At 40.9% G+C, this 18,117-nt stretch overlaps 1 pseudogene; it reads left to right on the top strand.

The window, feature by feature from the left end:
- The first annotated feature begins 4,738 nt into the window (after positions 1-4,738).
- On the top strand, positions 4,739-16,772 carry LOC108412964 (annotated as a pseudogene).
- Positions 16,773-18,117: the final 1,345 nt, after the last annotated feature.

The raw sequence follows: 18,117 nt of genomic DNA, 5'->3' as shown, positions 1-18,117 counted from the left end.
GTGAGGAAGAGGGTGCAGGCAGGATGGAGTGGGTGGAGACGGATGTCAGGGCTGATGTGTGACAGAAGGATAGCAGCAAGAGTGAAAGGGAAGGTTTACAAGACAGTAGTGCGTCCTGCTATGATGTATGGTTTGGAGACTGTGGCTCTGTCTAAAAGACAGGAGGCTGAGCTGGAGGTGGCGGAGATGAAGATGCTGAGATTTTCGTTGGGAGTGACAAGGCTGGACAAGAAATGAGCAGATCAGAGGGACAGTGAAGGTGGAGCAGTTTGGAGATAAAGCCAGTGAGGCCAGGTTGAGATGGTTTGGACATGTGTTGAGGAGGAATAGTGGATATATTGGGCAAAGAATGTTGAAGATGGAGTTGCCGGGTAGAAGGAGAAGAGGTAGACCTCAGAGAAGGTTTATGGATGTAGTGAAGGTGGACATGGAGATGGTCGGTGTGAAAGTAGAGGAGGCAATGGATAGGGCAAGATGGAGGCAGATGATCAAATCAAATCAAATTTATTTATATAGCGCTTTTTACAACTGATGTTGTCACAAAGCAGCTTTACAAAAATGGGAATCACAGCACAGAGAATCAGACAAAACACTGAACATAATATACAGAATATACAGAACCCCCGTGAGCGCTGAGGCAAGGAAAAACTCCCTCAGAGCTGGAGGAGGAAGAAACCTCGGGAGGACCAAGACTCACATCTAAAGGGGGGACCATCCTACCACTGGTCAGACAACTTATAAGTTAAACATTGAAAAGTCAATTTTACATCCACGCAGTTCTAATATATTCAGGTGTGTATAATCAACAGTGGAAACAATTAGAGTTCATATAGATTTGGATGTGATCTGTAGTGGAGAAGCTGCGTTCCAGAAACTTCCATCAGTCTGGTCAATCAGGGGGACAGGGGGACTTGAGGGTGGGACATCCATCAGTATTGGGCCGGACCGGTGGACAGTCAGTAACTCGGAGGAAGGAAAGATTTAGGAATTAGTTTAGACTGGATTTATGAAGAACAGAAAATGTAAAAGATTATCAGAGTGTGACTAATGACTCCGGCAGGTCTGAATATGACAGCCTAACTAAAGGGAGAGAGCCAGAAGGTAACATAGACACGGAGGCTCCCTGAGACACTGGCATTCACCCACTCCACCGTCCACAAACCTGAGTGACTGCATGTAGTGAGTGACAGCAGCACCAGCATCTCAGTTTACCCACAATTCACTATGTCCATGAACCCCTGGATCTGCAGCCTTATCTAAAGGGAATTAACATTAACTACCAAAAGCTAAACTAAACAAGTAAGTTTTTAGTCTAGACTTAAAGATTGAGACTGTGTCTGAGTCCCGAACATTATCGGGGAGATTATTCCAGAGTTGGGGCGCTTTATAAGAGAAAGCTCTTCCTCCTGCAGAGCTTCTCTGAATTTTGGGAACTACTAGGAAGCCAGCACCCTGTGATCTAAGTAATCGTGGTGGTTCATAATAGGAGATAAGGTCTCTCAGATACTCAGGAGCGAGCCCATGTAGGGCTTTATACGTTAACAGGAGAATTTTATAGTCTATGCGGAATTTGACTGGAAGCCAGTGAAGAGCTGATAGGACTGGACTAATATGGTCAAATTTTCTAGTTTTAGTAAGGACCCTGGCTGCAGCATTTTGAACTAGCTGAAGTTTATTTAAGTTACTGCTAGAACATCCTGACAGTAGCGCATTACAGTAGTCTAGCCTTGACGTAATGAAGGCATGTACTAATTTTTCTGCGTCATGTAAGGATAGAGCATTTCTTAGCTTGGCGATGTTACGGAGATGTAGAAAAGCTGTTTTAGTAACATTAGATATGTGTTTATCAAATGCTAGATCTGAATCTATGATAACGCCAAGATTTTTAGCTGTTGAACCAGGTGTGACTGAGAAGTCGGCCAGATTCAACATTAGGTGTGATAATTTATTTCTAGCAGCTTTAGGGCCTAATAGAAGAACTTCTGTTTTATCACTATTTAATAGAAGAAAGTTGTGTGACATCCATGATTTCACATCTTTTACGCAATCCTCCATTTTCTTTATTCTCTGTTTGTCATCAGGTTTGGCTGATATGAAGAGCTGCGTGTCGTCTGCATAACAATGAAAATTAACATTATGTTTTCTAATAACTTTGCCCAGGGGGAGCATGTATAACGTAAATAATAACGGTCCTAAGATAGAGCCTTGTGGAACTCCATATCTAACCTTTGTATAATTGGAGGGTATATTATTTACCCTCACAAACTGAAAACGATCGGTCAAGTATGATTTGAACCACGATAAGGCAGTTCCAGTTATACCGACCATTTTCTCTAATCTTTCTAGGAGGATATTATGATCTATTGTATCAAAAGCTGCGCTCAGATCAAGAAGTACCAGTAAAGAAACGCAGCCTTGGTCAGCGGCAAGAAGCAGATCATTTGTTATCTTAACTAGAGCTGTCTCAGTGCTATGATGAGGCCTAAATCCAGATTGGAATTTTTCATAGATCTGGTTTCTTTGCAGATAAGAGCCAAGTTGTTGGGCCACGGCCTTTTCTAAAATCTTAGAAATAAATGGTAAATTTGAAATAGGTCTATAGTTAGATAGTACACTAGGATCAAGATTTGGTTTCTTGATCAAAGGTTTAATTACTGCTAGTTTAAAGGCTTTGGGAACATACCCCAGGTTTAATGATGAGTTTACTATTGTTAATAGTGGTTTAATTATGTCTGGTAATACCTGTTTTAATAGTTTTGTGGGAACTGCATCAAGTGTACAGGTTGTGCAGTTTGATGAGGAGATAATTTTCTCCAGTTCTAAATGATGTAGTGGGTTAAAAACTTCCAACCTGACTTCGGTAGCTGGATGATCCGCTGTGGCGACCCCTAAAGGGAGCAAGAAGACGACGAAGACAGGGAGGTGTCCACAAAGCAAAAGGCCACCATGTCAGGCACACTATAAATCAGGCCTTTAGTCTGTAAAGTGGCTAGAAAAACCACTCCTAACTAAAAGGGACTCTGGCCTGAATGTGCACCCGGATTGTGGAGGGGTGGACTGCAGTGGACAGAAACTATCAAGAGACAGGTGTCCTACCTGACAGAATTGTCACTGTACTTGGGGATGCATAACCATATAATAGGAAAGAAATTATGCATGTGACTTACTTTTTGTCCAGTGAGCTCACCATCCTTGATCCTGCAGGAACTCTACTTAGTAGTGGGTACAGGTCAGAATTAAGGAAAGGATAGATGCAGATAAATACAAAGAAGTTCTTGTAAAAAAAAAAAACAAAAACACCTGCTGTCTGTCAGAAAGAGTTGTTGGATGACATGCAGTCTGGAGGGGGCACCTACTTTTAAGATATAATTTATTGCATGATGTACTGACAGAAATATTGAAAGTTCATTGGATGGAGACTCGTTATAACCTTAAATCATTTGTGTGTCCTTTGTACAAGGTGAGATGAGACTGTAACCGTGACTGACATTGCCATACCTTTGTGACTGAGACGGTGGAGACTTTGAAGGGACTGTTTACTAATTTGGTTAATTTAGGGTTCCAATTAATTTAGGGTGCTGGTGTCCAGCACAGCTTTGTGATTTACCCATCAAACACACCTGATTAAATTACACCTGTCTGCTAATTGGCAGATTCGGTGGGTGTGTTCCGATTTTGATTGGACGTTCGCGTCACCATAGCAACCACGGAACACAGCGCAACCTAAGCTACGATTGGTTTTGCTGCCCAAACAGTCACTGTAAGCAAAACAACGTCACGGCCTGTTTAGCGTTGATAATCATTTGCTATGTGCAGTTTTAAGCGTCTGAGTTCTGCCTGTAACACCGCTGAACACAGTGAGCGGATGGTGAGTCCACAGATAATCAAACATTGGGCTTATTTAAAATCTATTCACATGGTATCGCCTTTGAAACTCTCATACTACTTCACACAAATTGAATTTAATATTATACTCTAAAACAAAATAGTAGCTCTGTGTGTGAAATATTTCCTGTTCCCTGCTGATACAAAATCACAGGAAGCATTAAAAGCTTCTTCACCTGATGGTGTCCAACAGTCACTAATGGTATTCTGTCTTCTCTTGATGTCTTGATATCACGGTGTAAAGGGCTCTCATGGTCCAGTAATGTTCATTTAATAGGTGTTTTGATCCTAAATGCATTTGATGGTTTCCTAATGGGATCTAAAAGTGCCCTACAGGAAACTAGTGCTCTGTAACGTTAAGTATTAAACCAATTTCTATTAAGTTAAGTTATACTTTTTTAATCCTACAACTGGGGAAATTCCACCTCCACATTTAACCCATCCGTTTAGTGAAACACCACATACACACTAGTTAATACACACACACTAGGGGGCAGTGAGCACACTTGCCCGGAGCAGTGGGCAGCCCTATCCACAGCACCCAGGGAGCAATTGGGGGTTAGGTGTCTTCCTCAAGGACACCTCAGTCATGGACTGTCGGTACTGGGGATTGAACCGGCAGTCTTTTGGTGACAGGGCCAGTTCCCTAACCTCCATCCCAACCATTAGGTTATGTAGCACCTTTTTGAATCACTGCATGCCGCCCCCGCCCCCGCCCCCCTACACCACCCTATGCCGGAATAAACAAGGTGGGATTTAAACAAGCCATCCACACACACACAAATCCACCGTGATCACGGAGTTACAGTGTTTCCCCTGCAGCCCAGCTGGGGGCGCTGCATCTAAAATTGTGGTTCTCCAAAGACAGTAAAGCAGAGAAGAAGAGGAGGAGCAGCAGGAGCTGATGTATGGTATGTAGGGGCTCTAACGCTTTTTCAGTCTTTATTCTTGTGTTTTAACTGTTATATCCAGTATTCAGTGACGATGCATCAGTAACATATCTGAGTGATAAATGACATGAAGTCAGCTGTGATGTAAGGCATGCAGCCGAGTACTGGGGTAATGATCACTGCACTTACATTGTTGAGATGATTTGTTAAACTTTCAATGCCTTAATGTTGCAACAAATTTCTGAATAAAGAATACGAAATGAATACTAAAGTGCCAAAGGAATACTCGAGTACTGAAATTATTTGTGCCAGCCTGAGTATGTTGTTAAAGCCTGACCTGCACAGGCTACGTTTTCATCTTGGGTTTGATGGTTTAGCAGGTCGTCCATCCTCTCCAAGCTGGTCTTGGTGGTGGAACAGGTTATTTTGTTCTTTCCTAGATTTGAATGTAAATTATTCATTAGTCTGTTATAGAGAAACCTGTAATGCCCAGTTAGAGTATTTAGTCTAAAATCAGACTAGAGCTGTTTTTATTTTACTGCAAAAATAAATAAATTGGTCTGTATTGGAAAGTCTCACGTTTTTGGGTTGCATCTTTTGAATGAGCAAGGTCATAATTCAATTCAAAGAATGCTTTTGAAACAATATCTTCAAATTAATTATTTTTGATCCATACTTGACTGAATGATGTGTGTTAAAGGCTTTGATTTAAGTGATACTTTATTAAGCCCACCTCCGCATTTAACCCATCCGTGAAGTGAAACACCACATACACACTAGTGAATAGACACACACACTAGAAGGCAGTGAGCACACTTGCCCGGAGCGGTGGGCAGCCCTGTCCACAGCGCCCGGGGAGCAATTGGGGGTTAGGTGTTTTGCTCAAGGACACCTCAGTCATGTGCTGTCGGCCCTGGGGATTGAACCAGCAACCTTCCAGTCACAGGGCCAGTTCCCTAACCTCCAGCCCATGACTGCCCCTATCCCACAAATGGGGAAATTCCACCTCCGCATTTAGGCTTTGATTTCAGTCACTGAAATCAAGTCCTATAACATAACAATCCTATAACAATCCTGTGCCTCAGTCACTGATTTAAGGATGGAATATCTGAGCTGTCGTATAGCGAGGAAGGCATGGGAGCCTTTATCCCCAGGCAGATCTAGTCTATATAGTGCAATATTAAATTATTCTGTCACCAGGCAAGACTTAAATTAAACAGTGTCTTAAAGTCTTAAACCTAATTTATTTTTCCTGAAAGCTCTTTAACTCTATGGATTAATTGAACAGTTGTCAGGTAGAGCCCAGAACAGTGCTGTCACATTTTTAAAGGTCCTTTTAATTTTGTTTCTTTCTCACTCTTTCAGAAAGCTTCTTGTTGCAAGACTTCTCCTGCTCCTATTGTTCACTTTCACCATTCAGATTTACCTGCACAAAAACATTAGGAGTGGTCACTGTTGAAATCCGCAGAGAGTAAATGTGAGAATATGACATCCACAGGTGGCACCATTACTCAAACATCCTCTGGCACCCTTTCCATGAACACATCTCGCAGTCAGATACCAGAAAACATAAGCAAGGCGAGACGATGCCACTGCTCACAGTGTGGGAAGAGATTCACTCAACTGCATGATCTCCAGAGACATCAGCGCATTCACACAGGAGAGAGACCGCATCAGTGCATGGAGTGTGGAAAGAGTTTTACGCAAAAGGGAACTCTAAATCTACACAAGCGCATTCACACTGGAGAGAAGGTGCATCACTGCTCTGAGTGTGGGAAGAGTTTTACTCGACTGTGTCATCTCCAGAGACACCAGCGCATTCACACAGGAGAGAAACCGTTTTATTGTTTATACTGCAGAAAAACTTTTAATAACAAACGTAATCTTCAAACACACGAGCGCATTCATACAGGAGAGAAACCGTATTACTGCTCAGAGTGTGGCAAGAGTTTTACTCAGCAGATCACTCTGAATATTCATCAGCTCATTCACACAGGAGAGAAGCCGTATCAGTGCTCAGAGTGTGGACGGAGTTTTAACCGTCGAAGTAATCTACATGTCCACCAGCGCATCCACACCGGAGAGAAGCCGTATTACTGCTCAGACTGTGGGATCAGTTTCAGACATTCAAATACGAAGGCGCACAAATGCATTAAGACGGAGGTAATTCGTGACTCTTGAGTGTCACAAACTATACACACAATAACCCAGAACTGACAAGTTATTGCTAATTTATTTTGGAAGAAAACTGAAATGTCTCATTGTCGTAAGCATTCAAACTCTGTTTTGGTTCCACCGAATGAGGTCAAGTTCATCATGTTTGCTTCAGTTAGTCTTTTTAAAGACTCTAGAACTAGGATTTCCAATCCTGGTCATGGAGATCTACCATTCTGCACAGTTTAGCTTCAAACCTACACCTGGTCCACATAACAGCAACCTTCAGGGGCATTTGAATATTAGTGCCAGGTGGGGTGGATCTGAACTGGGCACCCCTGCTCTAAAAAGTGTCCACGGTTTCTGGCAGATACACAAATTGACTTGGTTGGATGTGATTTAGAAATCAGTTTCTGCTTTTTGCTAAAGGATCCTGATTGAATGTGGTATTGACAGTCCAATTCTGTATCTGATGATGTTATCATCAGATACAGAACTCCAATGTTATATTTTCCTATTATTAGATTACCAGGTACCTGTATTACCTGTTACCAGGTACAGAGATCAATCATGATTTTTATTTTATTTTGTATTGGAGATATAAATGAACTACATTGTAAATGAATTCAACATTTGTGTACATCAGATATAATCCAGCAATGTTGTAGCATTTTGTAGTTTTACAATTTTGAGTATGTTTTTTTCTTTTCCTTTCAGAAAGGACTGGCTTCTTGTTGCAAGTCTTTTCCTCCTCCTAGGGATCAGCTCCCAGCACAGTTCAAATTTACTTTCACCAACACATCAGAAGTTCCCACTGAGATGAATGTTACGCTGCCGAAATCAGTAGAGATTAAATGTGAGAATATGCCCTCCACAAGTAGCTTTAGTGCTCAGCAAACATCTTCTAGTGCTCTTAACTCGAACACGTCTCACGGACATATACAAAAACGCAAGGAGAGATGTTATCGTTGCTCCGATTGTGGAAAGAGATTTACTCAACTGTGTCATCTCAAAGCGCATCAATACATTCACACAGGAGAGAGACCATATCAGTGCTTAGGGTGTGAAAAGAGTTTTAAGCAACCAAGTCACCTCCAAAGACATCAGCGCATTCACACAGGCGAGAAGCCGTATCAGTGCTCAGAGTGTGGGAAGAGTTTTAACCGCCAGAATAATCTACAGGTCCACCTGCGCATCCACACGGGAGAGAAACCGTATTACTGCTCGGACTGTGGGAAAAGTTTCAGACATTCAAAATTAAATACACATAAATGCATTAAGAAGGAGGTAATCGTTTGTGATGCTTGAGTGTCAAACAGCATTTTCTTTATTGCTGTTTGCACAGACTTTTTTTTTTAGTCCTCGGTCAACACACTATAACCCCCAAAAAACATTTAGAGTCTTTTATGAATTTCTCCTTAGAAAGGAAGTTAAATGTCTCATTAAAACAAATATTAAAGGGGACCGATTATGCTTTTCTGGTTCTTCTCCTTTAGTGTGTTGTAGCTTTTTGTGCATGTAAACGTCTCAAAGCTCATTGTTACCTCCAGATGGAGAACCTCTCATCCACAGAACCCACTTTTCTAAGATGCCTGAAACTCCTCGTTGGAACTCCAGCCCTTTTCCTTTGTTACAGGACAGCTCAATCTAATAACACAGTTCTTACTGCCCGCTGGAACTAAGGGTTCTAGGCCAACCTGTGTAAAACAGCCCCATATCATCACCCCTCCTCCACCAAACTTTCCAGCTGGCACAGTGCCGTCAGGCAGGTAACGTTCTCCTGGCATTCACCAATCCCAGACTCATCCATCAGACTGACAAATAGAGAAGCTGATTGGTCACTCCAGAGAACACATTTCCACTGCTCCAGAGTCCAGTGGTGGCGCTTTACACCACTCCAGCCGACTCTTGGCATTGTGCATGGTGATGTTAGACTTGCATGCAGCTGCTGGAAACCCTGCCATGAAGCTCCTGGTGCGATTTGTGTGCGGATGTTGATGCCAGAGGTGGTTTGAACACTGCAGTTATTGATCAGCTGAGCATTGGAGACTTTTATTCACTATGTACATCAGCACTCGGCGGCTCTGCTCTATGGCAGGTCTAAATGAAACACCTGAAATTAGTGATTAAGAGGTGTGTCTCAGTATTTTTGTCCACATAGTGTATGATTAATAAACTGGGTTTTAATTTTCTTCATTACTTTAAATGAAAATTAAAATTAATGTAATGACATATAATAACATACAAATATCCCATAGAAAATCAGGTTTTTATGTCAGTCTGCCGGACAAAGCAGAAGCATTTCAAAAAGGGCAGCAGAGCTCAATGCAGCTCTTGCTTCGTTTATGATTGATGCATATTGTATGTTAAAAACTTCTAAATTAAATTATATTGATAAAGCTTCTATAACTGCTTTATTAATATCAATAGTTTATTTTTTAAGGACTGTTTTAGTAGTTTCTTTGGCTAGAGGCATTAACAGCAACATCTGTTAAATTATACATGACTTTACTTAATTTGCTGTACTTTGAAGTTTTCTAGTTCAGTTTTATTTACAAGAAATAATAATAATAACTTCAATTAACAGGCATGAGTCGTTCTACAGAAACATCTCTCCATAGGAGTCACTGGTGTTTCTGATCCTCATTGGTGTTCCACATAATAAAGGAAACACCAGAGGAATTTTTAATAAACAATGCATTTTATTAAAGTGCTGCTACAGAACATAAAACCACATGCTGTCAATAATGGAACATCCACTAAAATATGTAATTTAATCCATTTGTATTTCCATTATTTCACAGTGACCTCAGAATAAAGTCAGTCACATCAGTGACTTCAACTAAAAGCTTCATATGAAACCATGAGCTGAATGAGAAAATCTCTGAGAACTGAAAGTCACAGTGGACTATGTGCTTTTCTTCATTGATCCTCAGAAAACAGGTCAAAGGAAGTCGAGTGATGTCATCAGTGTGACTTTTATTTCAAAATAGGAGATTTTCTCTCATGCAGTAACACCAGTGACATGACTACTGGGGACTTTCATTATATTTTATAATATTTATCTGGCATTTGTTTTCTTTGTCATTTGATTTATATATTCCACAGTCATGTATAGATTACTGTAGTTAAAATGACAAAAAAACTTCAAAATATGGCCTCAGCCCTCACACACAACAGTGGGGACGAGCTCTTCTGTGGTGATTGAAATTCGATATGATTGATTTATGAACCAGTATTGCTAAATTGAGGTTCAAGAAGGTGTAATTGTTAAAATAACTTGTTTTATTTTAAAATATAAATAAATTGTAACCCTGTTTTTTTTTTATGTAATATATCTGTAAACGCTAGGGACACAAAAATAGATGTTCCTGTAGAATGACTCACATATTAAAGAGTACAGTTATTTACACATCATTAAAAGATTATATTTGTGTTTTGCTTTACTTTATCAGTGAAGGGCACACTCAGCTGTGTTACTGTAGAGCTCAGCTGCTGAAGAAGAAGATTGGTTAATATTTTTAGCGGCCATCTGCTGATTGGACGTCTGCGTCACCGTAGCAACCACAGAACACAGTGCAGCCTGAGTGCTACGATTGGCTAATGAGTGCTGAAACAGTACCTGATTGGACAGTGAAGCAGCAAATGAGCTCATTGAACAGATGTTTAAAATCTATTCAAACTGTTCTATGAGCTTCTGAAACAAAATGACACTACTTTACAAAAATTAAGCTGAAATTAATACTTTCAAGTAAAAACTTTGTTTTTAATTTTTTGTAGTTTAAGTTTTTTTAGTTTTTAAGTGTTTGTAATGTAAGTGCTGAGGAGTTTAACACAGACCTGCTAGGTTAATAAGGATAAAGGCTTCATGGCATGAGGATTCACATGCGTGGTGGCCTTGCATTAATATGTGATCTAACTTTATTACGTATTAGTGGCTGTCTGTCTATTAAAACATATAAAGGAAATAAAAGAAAAAACGAAACTTCAATTAAAGAAGCATTTTAATAATAATACCTTATATTATCACCGCAGAGAAAACCGTTGCTCTCCGCCCACCCCGACCACACCCTTCGGCAGGACAACCTATGGCCCATAAACAACACCCAGGTCGGAGTTCCGGTTCGAGTCCACCTGCAGCCCACGTGGGGGAGCTACATCTTCATCTGTGGTTCTACAAACACAAAACGACGGAGCAGAAGAAGAAGATCCCGTCGTGATCAGCGGTCCACGCCTCCGCCGGAGTCCCGGGCTGCAGGGCCAGAGACGGACACGGAGTTCTAGTGTAAGTCTAATACTTTTTCACAGTCTTTGCTGTGTGTTTTGGCTGATCTGTTGTAAGTCAGGCTGTTTTACACGGTTTCAGTCTTTAATCTGGATACAATCAGCGTTCCTCACTTCTGTCTGTTTGTTAGAACCTGGCAGAACACAGAAGCTTGTTCTTCTGAATGAAAATGCGTCCATGCAGTTGTGACCAACTTGCTGCAAAGTGAAGGAGATTTAGTGAGAATGTAATAGATTGCCTTAAAGTTTGTTTAGTAAAAGATGACTTTAATCATAACTACTCATATTGTGCTGTTTGGCTCTAATTATGTATGGGCAGCTCTTACTGTGTGTGTATGACCTTGAGTATGTGGCAAGAAGGTGTGTTGTTGTACCCTTTTATATTGGAGAACATAGTGGTGAACATATTGGTGTACTGTTTCTTGTTGTGAACATATTGGTGTACCGTTTCTTACTGGTGAACATATTGGTGTACTGTTTCTTGTTGTGAACATATTGGTGTACCGTTTCTTACTGGTGAACATATTGGTGTACCGTTTCTTACTGGTGTACCGCTTCGCATTGGTGAACTGTTTGTACCATAAAAGCATTAAAGTGTCCTTGAAAAGGAAAAGGGGGGGGGGGGGGGGGGGGTAAAAAAGGGAAATAACAAAAGGGCAGAAAGAACACAGCACAAATGACATGGCGATGGTTCACCAACTGCTGCTCCTGAAAGAAGAGAAGAAAGTGTACCTGAGACATACAGCACTTGGAAAGACTACACAAATGACTGTGGTGTGTGTGTGTGTGTGTGTGTGTGTGTTTGTGTGTGCAGTACAGTATAAATTTGTCACAAGATGCACTTAATGGTGAACATGTTTGTACCATAAAAGCGTTAAAGTGTCCTTGAAAAGGAAAAGCGCACACACATAACAGAAATTTAAATGACAGCACTTGGAAATACTTGGAAATAAGGTTTTAAATATTTGGAAGAGGCAAGGGTAAGCCAGGTTATGATCCCTCCTTTATTTATTTATTTATTTATTTACTTACTTACTTACTTACTTACTTACTTACTTACTTACTTACTTACTTACTTACTTATTTATTTATTGCGAATTGGTCAGTTGCTGCTGCGCCAACTCAAGATTAATGCTTGTTTGTTGGTGAGCCTTAATCATTAATAAAAAGTCTGCCCGTTCCTGCCAGTCCTGGTGTTCAGTTTTATTTTTGTATTTGGAACAAAGCTGCCTGTTTTTTCCACAACACGTCTTGTTCTTCTGAATGAAGACACAGCTCTTCCTGGAGATCCAACTTCCTGCAGAGTCTAGTTTCCATGGTGCCAGTTGTGTGATGTAGTTGTTCTCTGCCATGTGAAAAAGAAAAAGATGCATGTAAGTTATTCTATGCTTTTACTGATGCATTTTCTATAAAAATAGGTAATTTGGTATTAAGTTGTCAGGATGCCAAATGCTTTATGTGTTGGTATTATAAGACAAAGCCAAATACATCATGCTGCTGTAGATTTTTTAGCAAAATACTTTAATAGACAAAGATGTGATGGTAATTATGCAGGAATAATAAGGATTATTTGAAACTGTCATGGCATTAGTCAACAAATGATTGTATTACCATAAGTACGTATAGAAAATGATTGTATTTGTAACTGGCAAGGCAGGATGGTACTTGCTTTATTGTCATTACTGGCTACATACACCGAGGGGTGTGAATGAGGCTGTCTGATGTCAGTAAACATATTTGTCAATGTTAGAAATGGTTGCTAGATTGCAAAAAGTTGCTGAATCCTCCCCTAAAAAGTTTTGAATCGGGCAGCATTTGTTGTTGCCTATAAACAAGTTTTAGACTGTTTTAGACTTTGTTTGTTATATTGCTTTGCACGGTACTGAACATGATGAGGGAGATTTTTTAATAATATAAAATGTAAAAGATTTTTCTGGTTGTTTTAAGTAATAGACATATTGAATGACAACTATTCATATAAGTGCTGCATGGCTTTAGCTGTGAATGAGCAGTTGTTGTCTGTCTGTGGATCTGTCTGTTTGTCAGACGAAGATGTAGCACAAATAAATGAAAAGCACATAAATCCAAAATAATTTATATGAAACAGAATAAAAGTTTGAAGGGTTCTGCCTGAGATAATTAAAAAAAAAATCACATTACTTCTTGGAAATAAAGGCAGCATCTTTGATAAGAAAAGAAATGTTAATGACTATGAGAACAAGGTGGAAAAAGCAAATTAAAATGATCTAAAGTGTGGAAATAAGCATGTTCAGGGTCACTGGGACATTTGAAGAATTGTGTACAAATCAGAAGGTCCAAGATATTTAAGATGGACCAGATCAGGCTGTGTGTTAACCCCTCCCTGACCAGAAAAAAGTCTAAAAAGTTTGGGTTTTTGTGGGTTGATCAGTTCCTGTCTGGGCCAACTCAAGATTAATATGTGTTGCTGGAAAACTTAATCCTAATCTTCAGTAAAATAAATCGTGCCTTTTCTGTCAGTCCTGATGTTTCGAGTGTTATTTGAGTTCTGTGTCTGGAGCGAATCATGCCGATGATTCAGAAACAAAATTAGTGTTTTTAAATGCTTTTATTCCATCACCTCCACCACTTATATGAATTCTTGGACTCCACACATTTTACAGGATGGCCAGTTGAGCCGAGCTGTATTTAAAGCTGAGGTTTTAGCTGGTGCATTTTTTTGCTTTTGTTGGCGCTAATCAGGGTTGAAGATCAGATGTTGACGGTTTCAGGAAACTAGTAGTGGGTGCGCAGTAACATGATAAGTGAAATTGAGAAGACTGAGATTAAGCTAGGCTGCTCTATTCTGGAATAGTTGAAGGGCTTGATGGTCTACAAAGGAAGAGCAGCCAGAAGACAGTGGCGAGAGTCTCAAAATTATAGGCATCCAGATGGCCACCCTATAAATATATAGGGTTCAGAAAAGTTCAGAAATGATAGGTTTGCTGCATGAGCAGAAAATGATAACAGGCAGGATAACCAGAGAGTTCTTGAAGTATATGACAAAACAGTGGTTAGGACCTGTATTTCCATGTTGTTCTTGCTGAGATTTAGTTTCAGATGATGGAATATCATCGAGACATGCTGAGCTGAATGAGCAAAAAGCCAAACAGTTTAGCTGCAGCTGCAGATTCATACATTAAACATTTATGCTTCAAAGTGATAGACACTTTTCATACCTGACCAAAGAATGAGCAAAGTAGCTACTAAATGATGTTGGTGAGTAATCTAAACAATTTTGTAACACTTTTGTCTGTTTTTCAGGAAAAGAATAGCTGCTGCTCCTGAGGTTTTATCTGCTGCACACTTCAGATCTACCAAAAACACAAGAACAGCTTCCACCAAGAGGAATACAACAGACTTCTCACATCAGGGCTGATTTAAATGTGAGAATAGGGTTTCCAGAAGAAGCTCAAGTTCTGGTCCTCTGGTGATCGTCTCGCAGGTTAATGGAGGAAAACACAGACAAAGAGACTCAACAAAGTCCTCAAGTCCACCAGGGTGTCCACATGGGAGAGAAATCATATCACTGCACAACATGTGGGAGGGGTTTTGCTCAACGCAGTCATCTGAAAAGACACCAACTACTCCACACGGAAGAGAAGCTGCATCCTTGCTCAGAGTGTGGGAAGAGTTTTCATCAGGTGAAAAGTCTCAAAGTCCACCAGTTTATTCACACAGGAGAGAAACCGTATCAGTGCTCAAAGTGTGGGAGGGGGTTTGCTCAAAGCGGTCATCTCCAAAGACACCAACTAGTTCACACAGGAGAGAAGCTGTATCACTGCTCAGAGTGCGGGAAGAGTTTTACTCAAAAAAATAGTCTCCAAGTCCACCAGCGAATCCACACTGGAGAGAAACCGTTTCACTGTTCAAAGTGTGGGAGGAGTTTTAAACAACTGGGTCATCTTAAAGTACACCTGGGCGTTCACACTGAAGAGAAGCTATATCATTGCTCAGAGTGTGACAAGAGTTTTGGAGCTCTTCAGACTCTAAGAAGCCACCAGCGCATTCACACTGAAGGGAAGCTGTACTGCGCAGAGTGTGGGAAGAGTTTTAATGAGCGGAGTCACCTCCGACTACACCAGCGCATTCACACCAGAGAGAAGCCGTATCAGTGCTCAGACTGTGGGAAGAGCTTTAATCGAACTACCCATCTCCGGACGCACCAGCGCGTTCACACTGGGGTGAAACCGTATCCCTGTTCAGAGTGTGGAAAGAGTTTTAATCATCCTAGCAGCCTCAAAGTCCATCAGCGCAACCACTCAGGACAGAAGCTGTATCAGTACCCAGACTGTGGAAAGAGTTTTAATCAGCAGAGCATTCTTCATGCGCACCAGCGCAGTCACGCTGGAGAGAAGCCGCATCACTGCTCAGACTGAGAGCAGAGCTTTAGGCTTTTGACGTCTCTGAAGATGCACAAGTGCACTAAGACAGCAAAGACCTGTGATGCGTGACAATGTGTCCCAAGTTTGGTTTTCTCTTTCTGTACCTGGCTACATTTTCTCTGGTTGATGTTGCTGCATGACCTACGTCCAGACTTCCCCAGCGCATAAATGGCTGTTTCACTTGGTGCTGGCTGTACAAGTCTCTACTAAAGTTTCTACTAGTCCGTGACGAGCGGTATTTGATTCAGCCTCTCGCTGTTCTGCTCCTCTGGCTGCCAGTTGCTGGAGCAGTTTGATTGTGCTAGTGTCTAAAGTATTATTTACTGTGGCCAGTGATGATACCTTATACAGCATAATATAGGGAACATGGGGCTGGCTAACCCTCGTTTGATGCCCTTTGACATTGTTTACATGTATATTTTACATTGACATTGGTTACGTTAGTGAGGATAGTGTTTTGTCCTTTTTTTTTTTTTTTTTTCTTCCCTTAGTTAATACTTGTTTCCTTGTTATTTTGGGTTTTGGGCTTCTCAAAAGTTGTTATATATTTTCTTTTTCCCTCTTGTTTTATGTCATAAACCATCACTGGTGGCTTGCTTAAAGAGCACTGTGTTAAATAAATGGTTTTAGTTTGTTTTTATTCTTAATAAGTAATTATTTAGGAATTTATTTCTCTTTTTCTGGTCTGGCAGCTGAGCAGGCTGTCTCACATCCTCTTTGTTGGGTCTAACCCCTAGGATATGTAACAATAAATCTGTCAAATTGAACATAAATTACATAGCAGATATTTTCTGTATTTTCGAGTTGCTGGTCAACGGTTGGGCATCGCAGTGGGAAGCGTTTTTGCCTCACAGCAAGGAGGGCCTGGGTTCGATTCCACAGACATGCAGTCAGACCAATTGGACATGGTAAATTGCTCCTAGGTGTGAGTGTGTAAGTGCAAATATTTTGAACCCCATCTTTAATTGAAAATAGTACAAAGTACACAGCAGTCACTTTGTTCTGAGCTTGTTTCCACCTGATGGTCATACCAACCCAGTGCAAGAACACGATTCAACGTCAGTGCAGCAGTGAAAAAAAATTTGGGAGCACATACCTAAATCATGGAGCTAACCTAAATTTGTGTAAATAGACCACAATATAAAAATATGTAGCAGTTGTGACTGGCATGTTTCTTTTCTTTTTCTGAATTCATACAAACAATTTCATTTTATAGTAAATTAGTTTCGGTTAGTTTATGTTTATCCGAGACTCTGGGTCGGGGATAGGCTCTTGCCTCAAGTGGAGGAGTTCAAGTATCTCGGGGTCTTGTTCACGAGTGATGGTACAAGGGAGCGGGAGATTGACAGGCGGATTGGTGCTGGGTCAGCAGTGATGCGGGCTCTTTACTGGTCTGTTGTGGTAAAGAAAGAGCTGAGCCATAAGGCAAGGCTCTCGATTTACCGGTCGATCTACATTCCCACCCTCACCTATGGTCATGAGCGAAAGAATAAGATCACGAATACAAGCGGCCGAAATGAGTTTCCTCCGCAGGGTGTCTGGGCTCTCCCTTAGAGATAGGGTGAGAAGTTTGGTCATCCAGGAGGGACTCGGTATCTGGGACATCTGGTTAGGATGCCTCCTGGACGCCTCTGGACTGGACTATCGGATACGGTGCTATCATGGTTTGAGTCGTACCTCTCTGACCGCCAGCAGTTTGTCTCCCTCAGTGGCTTCAGATCCACCTGCTCCGCTGTAACGTCTGGAGTACCTCAAGGCTCGGCTCATCCTTTCCCACTAAAATTCCTAAGAGGTCTTTGTTCATCCTAATCCACTGAGCTAAGGGTTCTATGACCAAAGTGAAAAGCTGAGGTGAGAGAGGACATCCTTGTCTCATTCCCCTTTCAATTTTAAAAGATTCAGATAAAATACCGTTGGTGGTTACAGCTACCCTTGGGTCTGCATACAGATGCTTAACAAACTTAATAAAATTAAATTAAATTATTTTAGCACTGCAAGTAAAAAGGCCCATTCCACTCCGCCATTTTTCGGCATCTAGTGAAATTATAAGCGAAGGGTATTTGCGTCTTTGTACCAAATCAATTACATCTAGCAATCTGTGAATATTGTCGGACCCATATCTCTTTCTGATAAACCCACATTGATCAGCATGAATAATTTGAGGTAAAATATTTTCAAGTCTTCTTGCTAAAACTTTAGCAAATATCTTGCAGTCCGTATTGAGAAGACTTATAGGTCTGTAGGATGAGCAGACTTGGGGATCTTTATCTTTTTTTAAGATTAAGCAGATTGAAGCTGCTTTCCAAGTCTCTGGAATGGAAGCTTGATCTAGCAGGTCTTGCAGAACCGGTAGCAGAATAGGTTGGAGTTCTGGCCAGAATGTTTTATAGAATTCAATTGGGAAACGGGTCTGGTCCTGGTGCTTTATTAGAAGACGGAGATTGAATCGCCCCCCAGATTTCTTCAAGATTTTCTCTCTGTTTCTGAAATAGTGGGTAGGG

The sequence above is a fragment of the Pygocentrus nattereri genome, chromosome 5, assembly GCF_015220715.1.
Source record: "Pygocentrus nattereri isolate fPygNat1 chromosome 5, fPygNat1.pri, whole genome shotgun sequence".
Classification (NCBI taxonomy): Eukaryota; Metazoa; Chordata; class Actinopteri; order Characiformes; family Serrasalmidae; genus Pygocentrus; species Pygocentrus nattereri.
Note: the sequence above shows the minus strand (reverse complement) of the source record. Positions and strands in the feature narration are given on the sequence as shown.